The sequence below is a fragment of the Triticum aestivum genome, chromosome 3A (assembly GCF_018294505.1).
Source record: "Triticum aestivum cultivar Chinese Spring chromosome 3A, IWGSC CS RefSeq v2.1, whole genome shotgun sequence".
Taxonomy (NCBI): Eukaryota; Viridiplantae; Streptophyta; class Magnoliopsida; order Poales; family Poaceae; genus Triticum; species Triticum aestivum.
Window position 1 is genome coordinate 294,462,796 of NC_057800.1, and position 12,406 is coordinate 294,475,201.

The following is a 12,406-nucleotide window of genomic DNA, read 5'->3' on the forward strand; positions in this document are numbered from 1 at the left end:
GATTTGGCCGGAGATAGCCGCCTCCACGCCCGTACAGAGCCACCATATCGATGGAGAGACTTCGCCGGAGCTAGCCATCTCGCTCGGTACCGGCGAGGAACGCCGGCGCGATGAACTTGGAATTGAAGCCCCACCATTGGACCTCCTCATGCGCCTCGTAGATCGCATCCACGCCGTCGCCGGCACAGGATCCAGCCCCTGCCGCGCCTCCTCGACCGGATCTGGCCGGAGATAGCCGCCTCCGCGCCCGGCGTCGTCTGCATCGCGGCCAGCCTCGACCTCGCTCGCCAGATAATCGCGGCCAGCCTCGACCTCGCTTGCTAGATAAGAGGAAGCCTTTTTTCCACTGCTCCGTAGCTCAGAGCGCTCACCTTATCCATCCTTGTGCGGCGCGGGTGGAAAGGAAGACGGCATGGATGAATCGTTTCTCACTTATCCACGAACTGCGGGTCAAATACTAAAAAGCACAGGGACCTTTCTGCAAAAATGTCACGACGGTGAACCCGGAAATTCAATCAGTGCTTTATTATTAGGGAGAGATATACGGGGGCACGGGGGCACCCCGGCAATTGATCGTTTGATCTTTTAGCCGTGTGCGGTGCCCCCCTCCACCATAGTCCACCTCGATAATACTGTAGCGGTGCTTAGGCAAAGCCCTGCGTCGGTAGAACATCATCATCGTCACCACACTGTCGTGCTGACGAAACTCTCCCTCAACACTCAGTTGGATCGAAGTTCAAGGGACGTCATCGGGATGAACGTGTGCTGAACTCGAAGGTGCCATTTGTTCGGTACTTGATCGGTCGGATCGTGAAGACGTACGACTACATCAACTGCGTTGTGCTAACGCTTCCGCTTTCGGTTTACGAGGGTACGTGGACAACACTCTCCCCTCTCGTCGCTATGCATCACCATGATTTTGAGTGTGTGTAGGAAAATTTTGAAATTACTACGTTCCCCAACACTAAGTCATGCCTCGACACATGGGAGATATAGCCGCATCGTGGGCGTTACAGCAGGAGTAGGGTCTTATGCCTGGCGGCGGTCCGAACCTGGGTAAATTGCTTGTGTGCTCTCTGTTGCGGGGCCGTTCGCTGGTCTGCTCTTTCTGCAACGCACCGTCCCCCAGCTGAACCAGCAAGGGGCCACCCGGTCCCATAGGTGGCCACGGAAATCCCGCGACATCTTTGGCGCGCAAGGTAGGGGGAGCGCTTGTGCGAACCTGAAAGTGTACACCGCGCGTCATCTTCGTCGACATTTTCATCCTTGACGGCGCCATCGACCATGGTGCCCAAGAAGAAATACAACACCTCAGCCCATCCATCCACCTCGAAGGCTATTCCGCCCGCGGCCTCCAACGCCACGCGAAACACGAGAGCTCACGAGGACATGGACGCCGCTGGGGGCGTGGTTGGAGCAGGTGGCACCGTTACCACTTCCACCGCGTCCAACATGGGGGCCAGAGCTACCGGAGGAGAACAACATTAGCAGCGTCTCGACGGTCAAGCTTTGCAAGGTGCGAGCGAGGGAGTCTGTCGGTGTCAAAACCGGCGGATCTCGGGTAGGGGGTCCCGAACTATGCGTCTAAGGCGGATGGTAACAGGAGGCAGGGGACACGATGTTTTACCCAGGTTCGGGCCCTCTAGATGGAGGTAAAACCCTACGTCCTGCTTGATTATACTTGATAATATGGGTATTACAAGAGTTGATCTACCACGAGATTGGAGAGTCTAAACCCTAGAAGCTAGCCTATGGTATGATTGTATGTTGTCCTACGGACTAAAACCCTCCGGTTTATATAGACACCGGAAGGGGCTAGGATTACACAAGGTCGGTTACAAAGGAGGAGGTATACATATCCGTATTGCCTAGCTTGCCTTTGACGCTAAGTAGAGTCCCATCTGGACACGGGACGAAGTCTTCAATCTCGTATATTCATAGTCCAACGGTCCGGCCAAAGCATATAGTCCGGCTGTCCAGAGACCCCCTAATCCAGGACTCCCTCAGTAGCCCCTGGACCAGGCTTCAATGACGATGAGTCCTGCGCGCAGTGTTGTCTTCAGCATTGCAAGGCGGGTTCCTCCTCCGAATACACCACGGAAGAGTTTGAATACAAGGATAGTGTCCGACCCTGTAAAATAAGTTCCACATACCACCGTAGAGAGAATAACATTTCCAAAAATCTAATCTGCTGACACGTTTTGGCAGCATGACATTATGTCATGGCCCGGTAATTATTCAAACCATTTTTCTTTAACCAGCCCCGCATATAATGCGAGGCGGTTTCTTGACACGTCTTGTCAAAACAGAGATCATGTTCCCCTTATTACGAGATTCTCATCAATACGGACATGGGTAACCCAACCGCGCCATCAATTACGGCGCTTGGGGGATAAGCGAGTTTTACCAGGCTAGTGGGGGCGCATAGTTTAGTCCGCCCTTATAAAGGGATAAGATCTCACCTTTTTCTACCCACGCCTTCTTCCTCCTTGCTCATCCATTCTCGCGTACTCGAGCTCCAGCGCCCAAGTCCGCATCCTCCTCCTCAACTCTCTCCAAACATGTCCGGAGCGGGAGGCAAGTGGATGGCCTCCTCCGTCACGGAGGGGCACATCAAAAAGTTACGTGAAGCCGGATACTTAGCCGCGGACATCGCGCACCGGCTGCCAGCCGCGGGGCAGGTCGTCCCTACCCCGGGACCTCACGAAAGGATGGTTTTCCTCCCCCACTTCGTCCGCGGATTGGGGTTTCCCCTCCATCCATTCGTCCACGGCCTCATGTTCTAGTACGGGCTGGACTTTCATGATCTGGCCCTGAATTTCATCCTCAACATCTCGGCGTTCATCATCGTGTGCGAGGCCTTTCTCCGCATCCGGCCCCACTTCGGCCTATGGATGAAGACCTTCAATATCAAGCCGAAGATTGTAGGCGGCCAACAAGCGGAATGCGGCGGAGCCATGGTGGGCAAAATGCCCAACGTTGCATGGCTCGAGGGCTCCTTCTTGGAGACCGTAAAGGGGTGGCAATCGGGGTGGTTCTACATCACCGAGCCATGCGACACCAACTGGGTGGCGGCCCGCGAGTTTCGATCTGGAATCACCACGCGACTCACTTCCTGGAAGGAGAAGGGCCTGTCCTGGGGTTCATGGGTGAAGCTGGACGGACTCCAGAAGTGTATCCGGAACATGACAAGCAAGAAACTTAAACTTGTCAACATAGTCCACGTCATGCTCTTCCGTCGGATCCTCTCGTGTCAACAACGGGATTTCAACTTATGGGAGTTCGACCCGGCCCGGCACCAGACTCTAAGCGAGCTCTTCGACACGACGCACAAAGACGTCTAGAGGGTGCTGTTCAAGGGCGTCGTGGTCCCTCCCTCTCTCACCGAGGACCGCGGGCTAAGCGCGAAGCGCCCTGCGAATCCGGTAAGTTCTGTACACCTTGTAGGATATTTATTTCCCATAGCTTAACCATGTGCGGGGTCTGAGCTCCTATGCCTTTAACAGGACTAGGTGGGGGCATCGGAACAGATTGACTATCCGGCCCCTCTGCCCGAAGACACTGCGGACGCTCTCCTGACGGAGATGCTGACTCCGGCTCCTTATGAGGTGCCGGATAAGACCAAGAAGAAGGCCAAGGGAACCCGAAAGAGTTCCCAGTGCCAGTTGGCATCGGACTCATCGTCTGATAACTCCGAGACGCACTCCTCACACGAAAACGAGGAGGAGGAAGATGAAGATGCTCCCCCTCCAGCTGGGGTAGAAAAGAAAAGGAATGCCGCCCCAACCGGGGAGGCCGAAGGGTCCAAGAAAGGAAGGACTCTCCTTCCGGACTGCTCCACCACCGCCGCCGAAGGCGAAGACGAGTGGCTGCTCGGGGCCAAGCCCCTGGCGAAGTCGTAAGTATTCGGATACCAGAGTAACTCATAGCATACCTTTGTTGCACTGCTTTTCCTAACACCGAATATGATCATGCAGACCGCCCCAAGCCCGTATCGACGTATCCTCGTTGGACGGTTCCTTGGACTCATCGGATATGGATAGCAATCCACTTCCGACCGCCTCCTCCCCTTGCCCTACGGACAATGCCGAGGTATTGTCTCAAGGGGCACCGAGCCGGGGTGAGATAGTCCCGGAGGCGCCTCAAGGCGACCTTCCGGACTCCACGAAGGGAGCAAGGCTCCCGGGGGCTTCATGTTCGGCTCTCAGCCGAACACCACGTTGGAATCTCCAGTGGTTCCGGACTCGGGCAGGCGGCCCCCTTCCAAAAGGGGCAAGACACCCGTGCCGGTGAGAGGCACCGGACAACCTGCTGGGAGCACTTCGCGGTGCTTCAATCGACGAAGAGCACCACACTATTATGAGTGTGGTGATCAAGAAGGTTTAGTCTGCCAAGAGCGGACTGACTGAAGCCTGTGCCAGCCTTCTAACAGGCTTTGAGGTAAGTATTTAAAATATAGGAAAAATATAACCGCATGGACAGTAGCCCCTGATGCTCTGTTTGGTGTTCACAAAGAAAAGCTGAATAAAGGATCAAATAATATCTGCAGGAGTCTAATATAAGTATGTCTATATGCGTATGCAGGCTTTGCTGCTGGCCTCTGCCGCACTGACTGCGGAGGTCGCCGCACTGAAGCAGGACCTCGAGGGGTCCGAGAAAGAGCTCGGCCTTGCCAAGAGGCAGCTCGAGGAGAACAAAGGTAAGTAATACCTTGTCTATATATATATATACAAAAAAGATGCGATTGCAAAATGACAGGATCGTCATGAATTTGCCAGGGGCCACGACCGAAGTGGTGACCCTGAAGCAAGCGTTGTCCGAGGCCGAAAACAAAGCGGCCCAGGAGAGCACCGAGCGGGAAAAGCAAGAAGCACGGGTGGGCGAGGTGCAGCAAGAGCTCCAAGCTCTCCTGACGAAGCGCGATGCGTTGGAGCTTGACTCGAAGACGCGAGAGTCTGAGCTTGCCGCGGCACTTGAGAGCGCAAAGAATGCCAAGGCTGAAGCCCAAAAGGCCCTGCAGGAGATTGAGGCGATGAGGAAGATAGCGGCGGGTAAGGCATTCAATATGCACAGCAAGCATGTGAAAGTAAATTACTTGTTACTTACTCGAGTCCAGAGCTCTCCAGGAGCATTCGCAGATTTGCCCTGCAGCGTGTCGGATGCCGCAAAGTTTTACCAGGCCGAGCAGCGAAGCTTGATGGAGAAGCTATTCTGGTCTCATTATACTGGGACCGAACACCCGATGCCTATGAGCGACCAGCTGAAGCAACTGGTCGAGCTACACAAGGCGGCCGAACAGGCCATGAGGGGCCTTATAGTCCGGATGTGGCCTGGCGATGCCCTTCCCAATAGCTACTTTGGCCTGGTGAGGCGGCTTATGGATGCCTGCCCACGGCTGGAGGCCATAAAGCGGTCCGGCTGCATCGAGGGTGTACGCCGGGCCTTTGCCCGTGCGAAGGTGCACTGGGCCAAGATGGATGCTGAGAAGCTGGTGAAGGAGAGGCCGTCGCAGGGCAAGGAGCATCGCCACCCCGAGATGTATATGAGGGTGTCCTGAAGGGTGCCCGTCTTGTAGCGGATGAGTGTGCGAAAGATGTAATATTTGAATGAACTTGCTCGTGTGATCCTGTATTATGAAAACTTGTTCATATGCGCTATGCAACGCTTGCTTGAATTTAAAATATTACCTTTTGTTCGGCTGTTTATCAAATCTGAGAGATGGCTAGTCGTCGGCTTCTGCCCCCATGCCACGAGTGCTGGGGTGTTCGGGATAAACCTGAGCACTCTTTTTCCCATTTTTGGGTCCTTCGAGGGAGGTGCTCAGCACAACGAACAAGGCAATCAGACTATAATGCTTTATCACTCTCACTTAGCCATAGAATTATATCATTTTAAATTTTGGCGAAGCCCCTAGTATTCGGAAGGCTGAATTCGGGGCGCTATGCACGCCTTAAGCCGGACAAAGCTTACTCCTCGCTCTAAGCGGCATAAGTCTTTAGGGACTCGAAACCTCTCGAACAGCGACCAGTCTCTCGCCTTATCATGACAGTCTGTTTTAGCTTTCTCTACTAAGGTGCTTAGCCCAGCTGAACCGGGGCACAATCACAGTAGTTATCCCAGTGCTACCTTAGCCGATAGCGGAACGTAAGGTACCAAAACATGGGAGCCGGGCAAACCCAACTATTGACCCAAGACATGATTCAGAGCTGATGCATATAATGCTATAAGTTCGGGGTGCCGCACTGTCGAAAGTGTTCGGACTTCTCACGTCGTATTATGGGGTATGTTTAAGCCCCTGGCGTAGTGGCCATATCAGAGTGTACGGGTGCTGAATGTCATGAATGAACATATATATAAAAAAAGAAGAATAGATAATGCGATAATAGTCTAGCGCTATGCATTGTTTATTCAAAAAGGTGCGTTAAAGCAGAATGATACAAGTAGTGCAATAAGCAAAAAGTAGGACTATTTGACATGTCCCCTCCAAGGGCGAGCTGAGGAATGGTATGTAAAGCAGGTATTTCACTCGTTGTCAAAGACCACTTGGGAGTTCCATGGTGTGACGTAGCTTTCTGCCTACTTGGTTGTTGCATCGTGTGTCCGGCAACCGTACTGCCAGACGGGGTTTCCAGAGATTAATGTCCCGAAAGAGAGAAGAAATAATAAGGCGGGAAGTCCCTAGTGCGGTTGAGCCACGTCTTGGGGCGTGCCGTAGTCGAGCCCCCCTCCCCACCTGTGCCCATGGTATTTTCAATGCGTAATTGTGTACGCGGGGCACGGATTTTGCCGTTTGGCTGGGACTGGGGTGGGGGCCGAATTGCTATGCGAGCTCGGAACGTGCCAGTTGGTCTTGTTGCTGATTACTCCGGGCACGCTTGAAGGAGTCTGGGTCTTTAATCGCCGAACTGGTGGATTGCCTTAAGAGGCTGCTTTGTGCTTCTGCTGCGAGGGCTGCAGTGTGCTCCTCCGTGCGGAGAGAGCGCTCTGTGTTTCCATTGACTGTGATGACCCCCCGAGGTCCTGGCATCTTGAGCTTGAGGTACGCATAATGCGGTACCGCATTGAATCTCGCAAATGCGGTTCGCCCAAGCAGTGCATGATAGCCACTTCGGAACGAGACTATATCGAAGATTAACTCCTCGCTTTGGAAGTTATCCGGGGATCCGAAGACCACTTCCAGCGTGACTGAGCCCGTGCAATGGGCCTCTACACCTGGTATGACGCCTTTAAAGGTTATTTTTGTGGGTTTGATCCTTGAGGGGTCCATGCCCATTTTGCGCACCGTGTCCTGATAAAGCAGGTTCAGGTTGCTGCCACCGTCCATAATGACTCGAGTGAGGTGAAATACGTCGATGATTGGGTCTAAGACCAGTGCGGCAAATCCTCCATGATGGATACTAGTGGGGTGGTCCCTGCGATCAAAGGTGATCGGACAGGAGGACCATGGGTTGAACTTTGGGGCGACCGGTTCCAACGCATATACGTCCCTTAGCGCACGCTTCCGGTCCCTCTTGGGGATGTGGGTTGCGTATATCATGTTCACCGTCCGCACTTGTGGGAGGAACCTCTTCTGTCCTCCGGTGTTCGGCTGCCGGGGCTCCTCATCATCATCGCTATGTGACCCCTTATCTTTGTTTTCGGTATTTAACTTGCCGACCTGCTTGAACACCCAACAATCCCTGTTGGTGTGGTTGGCTGGCTTGTCTGGGGTGCCGTGTATTTGACACGAGCGATCGAGTATACGGTCCAAACTGGACGGGCCCGGAGTGCTTCTTTTGAATGGCTTTTTCTGCTGACCGGGTTTAGAGCCTCTGAATCCGGCATTGACTGCCATATCCTCGGTATTGTCGCTGTTAATGCGGCGCTTATGTTTGTTGCGACGTGACTTGCCATTGCCATCCTTGGTATCCGAAGTACCATGGTTCTTTGGTATGTTATTGCTTCGAGCCAGCCAGCTGTCTTCTCCCGCGCAAAAGCGGGTCATGAGTGTCGTGAGGGCTGCCATAGATTTTGGCTTTTCCTGGCCAAGGTGCCGGGCGAGCCACTCGTCACGGATGTTGTGCTTAAAAGCTGCTAGGCCCTCTGCATCCGGACAGTCGACGATTTGATTTTTCTTTGTTAGGAACCGTGTCTAGAATTGCCTGGCCGATTCCTCCGGCTGCTGAATTATGTGGCTCAAGTCATCGGCATCTGGTGGTCGCACATAAGTGCCCTGGAAGTTGCCAAGGAATGCGGCTTCCAGATCTTCCCAACAGCCAATGGATTCTGCTGGCAGGTTGTTGAGCCAGTGCCGAGCTGGTCCTTTGAGCTTGAGTGGGAGGTATTTGATGGTGTGTAGATCATCACCGCGTGCCATGTGGATGTGCAGGAGGAAGTCCTCGATCCATACCGTAGGATCTGTTGTGTCGTCGTATGATTCTATATTTACGGGTTTGAAACCCTCTAGGATTTGATGATCCATTACTTCTTCTGTGAAGCATAGGGGGTGTGCGGCGCCTCTGTACTGGGCTATATCGCGACGTAGCTCAAATGAGTCTTGTCCGCTATGTTCGGCCCGACCGGACTTACTTTTACTGTATCCGGCGTGATGGTTATTGCCTCGTATAGTGGCAGGCCCTCGCAATTCAGAGATCGATCTTGCGTGTTTTTCTTTGTCCTCCAATACGTCTCACAGGTCTGGCGTATTTCCCCATCCCTTGACATTTTTATTTGAGTGGCGTCGGGGTGCGGGCTGAAGTTTTTGCTGGAATGCCTCTTTGTCGCGGCCACGAGGTGGCTGATCAGCCCCGTCATACGCTGGAGATGTAGGTTTTGGTGCTTCCTCCTCTAGTCGGGGTAGCAACCTGTGCTTTGGGTAACTCTTGGAGGAGCGTTCGAGTTTATATTCCTCGGCCGCAAGGACTTCAGTCCATCTGTCAGCTAGCAAATCTTGATCAACTTGAAGTTGCTGTTGCTTTTTCTTAAGGCTATTTGCCATGGCTATAAGCCGGCGCTTGAAGCGCTCTTGTTCGACGGGATCCTTAGGCACGACGAATTTGTCATCGTCGAGGCTTGCCTCGTCTTCATAGGGAGGCATGTAATTATCATCCTCCGCTTCTCCATCTACCGCTCTCTCGGGAGGGCTGGCTTCTCCCCCTCCTGCCCTAAATCTTGCTGGAGGGGATTGCTATCGTCTTCGGCACTGTCCGGAGTGCTATTATCTCCTGTGCTGGTGTCACCGCTTTTGCTTTGGCGAGACTTAGAGCGGCGCCGCTGACATCGGCGCTTGGGTTGCTTCTTGCAGGGGTCATCCTCTGCTATCCCGTTGCCATTGCCTTCTTTGGGTTTGTCCACCATATATATGTCATATGACGAGGTGGCTGTCCAGTGCCCTGTGGGCAGTGGTTCCTCTTTGTCTCCCGCATCTGTCCATACTGTCGATGTCTTCGCAGTCGAAGTCGAGCATGTCAGTTAAGTCGTCGGCAGTGGCTACTAAGTGGGTGGTGGGTGGGCGGCGAATTTCTTCGTCATCCGCATCCCAATCCTGCCGGACGTAGTTCGGCCAGGACTCTCCTGACAAGGAGAGAGACCTTAATGACTTCAGTATGTCGCCGAAGGGCGAGTGCTGAAAAATATCCGCGGAGGTAAACTCCATGATCGGCGCCCAATCGGATTCGATAGGCACGGGCGCAGGCAGTTCGGAGTCCGTGGCCGGGGAGGGATCCGGTAGTTCGGCGTCACGGCTCCCGAGAAGGGTAAGGTCGATACTCGGCTCGATCGCTGATGAGAGTGCGGCCTCCGTGGTGGGGTCTATCCACCCGTCCAGGGATGGCGCAACTGGCTCCGGATTGAGGGTCGGAGTGGTTGCCGGCGCGATCTCCTGGACACTGTCCGATGGAAGAGCTAAATCATGCTCATCGTGACCGTGGGGCGCACTAAGCAGGGGCTCGAATCCGTCGAAGATCAAGTCTCCGCTGATATCGGCCGTGTAGTTTAAGCTTCCAAACTTGACCTGGTGGCCAGGGGCGTAACTCTCGATCTGATCCAGATGGCCAAGCAGTGGGCCCACAGTGCGAAGCCGCCGAATACAAAGATCTGTCCAGGGAGAAAAGTCTCACCCTGGACTGCATCGCTATCGATGATCGAAGGAGCCATCAAGCCTAACAGCGACGACATAGAGGAACTCCCAATGAAAGCACCAATGTCGCTGTCAAAACCGGCGGATCTCGGGTAGGGGGTCCCGAACTGTGCGTCTAAGGCGGATGGTAACAGGAGGCATGGGACACGATGTTTTACCCAGGTTCGGGCCCTCTTGATGGAGGTAAAACCCTACGTACTGCTTGATTATACTTGATAATATGGGTATTACAAGAGTTGATCTACCACGAGATTGGAGAGGCTAAACCCTAGAAGCTAGCCTATGATATGATTGTATGTTGTCCTACGGACTAAAACCCTCCGGTTTATATAGACACTGGAAAGGGCTAGGGTTACACAAGGTCGGTTACAAAGGAGGAGATATACATATCTGTATTGCCTAGCTTGCCTTCCACGCCAAGTAGAGTCCCATCCGAACACGGGACGAAGTCTTCAATCTTGTATCTTCATAGTCCAATAGTCCGGCCAAAGGATATAGTCCGGCTATCCAGAGACCCCCTAATCCAGGACTCCCTCAAGGTCATTCCGTCTGCGCCCCCTCTTCTCGCCGACGAGCGCAGCCACAACAACGGTGCTCGGTCCGGGGCGAGCCATCGCCCTCCGGTGACCCCCATCACGGGAGGGGACGCAACGCATGCGCCTCCTCCTGGATGAGCCAACCAGGCCGCTGCGTTCAACGGAGCCGCCGATCTTCGAGCGTCACCGCCACGCGACCCCGCTGCCCCGCCTCCCCCGCTGGCACCATCCGGAGCTAGGCGACGGTGCGGTCGGCGTCATCGACATCCATGCCAAGCACGGCCAAGGAGGCCATGGCGTGAGCTCAGCTATTACTGAGGTTCCCGCCAGCAGTCGAGCAGATGGATGAGTGGCGTGCCACCATCCAAAGCCTGCTCGGTTTTGCCGAAGCTGGGGGCTCACAACGAGCCTGCCCACTGCAACCTCCCCAAGCAACAGCTACCGCCCGAGCCGCTAGCAGTACGATGGGGGCCGTCCCCACGGTTCAGTCCCCACCAAGGCAGCTGGCAAGAATGTAGCAGAATCAAGACCCCGACGATGTCTCGATGGCCTCTTCTGACCCTAGAGTATGTCCAGGCCAACGTTGAACCCCAGAAGACACGCAACAGGGGAACGTGCGCGCCATCACCGAACGACGCCGCAAGGATCCCCGCTAGACTGACACGTGCGATGGCTTCTAAGTCGACGAGCCTGTGCTCGGTGTTGGCAGGTGCCTAACCTTCGAGATTGGCTACCCTACCTTTACACGAGAGATGCGGCAAGTCCTTTGGCAGTCCGTTCGCACGTTGAAGCCAGTGATACCTGAGAAGTACGACGGGAGGCTGGACCCGGCAGAGTTCCTAAGCATCTACACCATTGTTGTTTAGGCTGTCGAGGAAGAGATGAGAAGGTGTTTGCCAACTACTTCACTTTGGCCCTCAGGTCCAATGTGAGGTCTTGGCTGATGCACCTGACGGAGAACTCCATTTCGCCATGGGCAGACCTGTGCCATGATTTCATCGGTGCCTTCATCAGTGGCCACCAATAGCTCGGCAGGCCCAGCAACCTGCAGCTTCTCCAGCAGAAGGAAGGAGAAACCCTCCGTAAGTATTTGTAGAGATGTAGTAAACTTCATAAAATTTTCCAAATATCCATCCGGCAGCTGTTATAGCAGCTTTCCAGTCCAATGTGTGCAACCGCCGCATTCGTTCCAAAATGAACGTGCGGTTGCCCAAGACTGTGAAAGAACTATATATACTAGTGGATAAATGTGTCCGGATGGAAGAAGGAAGGAAGCTGCCTGGATAGGAAGATTGCATTAATGTTGATTCAGAGGATGAGGATGAATCAACCAGTCAGAGGAAGGGTAATAAGCGCAGTAAGAAGCCAAGAGACAAGGAAATGATGACTGTGGAAGGTTCGAGCATGCCTAGTACCAGCAAGAAGGACAAGGCTGAGGCCCCCAGCAAGGAAGCTGCCGCATGCACTACCTGCCAGGAAGCCGCTGCCACGAAAAAAGTTCGGAAAGGTGATGTGTCATACTACAAGATCCATCAGACCAAAGGCCACGACTGTCGTGGTATTCTCACGGGGGGTGCAAGACGACATATGCCACAATATGGCTTCGTGTGAGGGCAAGACTACTGCCAGAATATCCAGGGACGGGTATGCGAGTAGCACGTGCTAGTTTACCTAGGTTCGGGGCTCTCCGAAGAGATAACACCCCTACTCCTACATGTCTGAGTATATATCTGGGGTGTACATCGGGCAGTAC

The 12,406-nt window shown here is 53.9% G+C and overlaps 1 long non-coding RNA gene across 29 annotated transcripts in view; it reads right to left on the reverse strand.

The window, feature by feature from the left end:
* Nucleotides 1-408, reverse strand: part of LOC123061203 (uncharacterized) — a 22,611-nt gene extending 22,203 nt beyond the window's left edge. For all 29 annotated transcript variants that reach the window (XR_006428756.1, XR_006428760.1, XR_006428759.1 and 26 more), the window contains exon 1: nucleotides 143-408. This is a non-coding gene — a long non-coding RNA (uncharacterized lncRNA). The remainder of the gene's footprint in view (nucleotides 1-142) is intronic.
* Between the last annotated feature and the right edge of the window lie 11,998 nt (nucleotides 409-12,406).